This window comes from Octopus sinensis, linkage group LG18 (genome assembly GCF_006345805.1).
Source record: "Octopus sinensis linkage group LG18, ASM634580v1, whole genome shotgun sequence".
Taxonomy (NCBI): domain Eukaryota; kingdom Metazoa; phylum Mollusca; class Cephalopoda; order Octopoda; family Octopodidae; genus Octopus; species Octopus sinensis.
The window spans coordinates 55,031,894-55,033,921 of NC_043014.1; positions in this window are offsets into that span (position 1 = coordinate 55,031,894).

Sequence of the window (2,028 nt, forward strand, 5' to 3'; positions counted from 1 at the left end):
TAGCACTTGTGCTGGTGGCACGTGAAACATTCGAGCGAGGTCGTCACCAGTACTGCTGGACTGGCTCCTGTGCAGGTGGCACATAAAAAGCACCATTTGGGCATGGCCATTGCCAGTACAACCAAACTGGCCCTCGTGCCGGTGGCACGTAAAAGCACCCACTACACTCTCGGAGTGGTTGGCGTTAGGAAAGGCATCGTCTGTAGAAACTCTGCCAGATCAGATTGGAGCCTGGTTTGCCAGACCTCAGTCAAACCCCTCCAACCCATGCTAGCATGGAAAGCAGACGCTAAACGATGATGATGATGATGATGATGATGAATAATTCTCCTGCAGATTCTGGTCGTGCCAAGGAGGCAAACTTTTCTAACAGTTCTACTGAACACTCTATTCCAATTTCCTTTATATCCCCACCACCAATACCACCACCTTGATGCCTTCTGCTACAGTGTGTGTGTGTCAAGTGACATAGAATCCGTGAATTCACGGAAACACGATCTTAATAAAAAGTTCAAGTACGATGACGTAAATATGACAAGTGCTGATTAACAGTGGAGGACACACAACAACAACAACAACAACAACAGCAACAATTATACGCTCCACATGCGATGCTTGAGTGCCAGACAGTGCTTAACGATTTCCATGATTATCTAAAAATGCTTTCATAGTCTTTCTCATGCGCGAAGACAGGTGAGATATCTGCAATCAGACTTTTAGCTTTAATTTTAAGCTTCCAGGTCAGGTTTCTTACCCACTTCCATTCACCTGACACCAAGTAAGAACATGTCTTTCTCAAGGGAAATGGGAGCGACTGTCATGCTTGGCTTGTCATTAGCTTAAACTTCATTTCAGTATCAAATGTCTTGGCAATCTAATGAGTCAGCCATAGATTCAGGGAGTTGGAAGTTCAAAAAATTCCACTGAACCAGTGAAGGTTTCAAAGCTTCAAGCCTCACCTTCTTTGTATGGATGACACAACAATTAACTCTCTTATCTCTTGTTTAACCCTTTCGATACCAACCTGGCTGAAACCAGCTTAGGCTTTGAGTACAAATGTCTTGTTTTCATAAGTTTTGAATTAAAATCTTCTACCAAACCTTTGTCACAATTTACATTCCTAACACCAGCTTAATGATAACCAAGTTATTTTACTAAATTCTTTGTTATATTTGAAGTAATTGTAAGGAACACAGAGCATCTCAACAGAAATATGGTAACAAAAGGGTTAAGGACAGTCAAATGTGTCTTCAATTTGCACAAGATTTGACTGCTATTTTTAACAAGTCAAACAACTATGTGAAACAAAATCTGCAAATTAACCCTTTGGATACCAACCTGGTTGAAACCACCTCTGGCTCTGTAGTACAAATGTCCTGTTTCCATAAGTTTTGAATTAAAATCTTCCACCAAACCTTAGTCCCAATTTATGTTCCTAACACTAACTTAATGATAACTAAGTTATTTTACTAAATTCTTTGTTATATTTGAAGTAATTGAAAGAAACACAGAGCATCTCAACAGAAATATGGTAACAAAAGGGTTAAAGACAGTCAAATGTGTCTTCAATTTGCACAAGATTTGGCTGCTATTTTTAACAAGTCAAACAACTATGTGAAACAAAATCTGCAAATTAACCCTTTGGATACCAACCTGGTTGAAACCACCTCTGGCTCTGTAATACAAATGTCTTGTTTTCAAAAGTTCTGAATTAAAATCTTCCACCAAACCTTAGTCACAATTTACATTCCTAACACTAGCTGAATGATAACAAAGTTATTTTACTAAATTCTTTGTTATATTTAAAGTAATTGAAAGAAACACAGAGCATCTCAACAGAAATACGGCAACGAAAGGGTTAAGATGTGGCCAAATAAAGTGAGAATCTTGAGGTTTTGGGTTGTACAAACAGTTGGCAATAACAATGTTGTTTGTTTCTGCCCTTGCAAACATTTATGAAAGTTTGAGTAATCACAGAAGGCATCACCTGAATATAATCCATAGCATGTGTTGATCATTAGCAACACA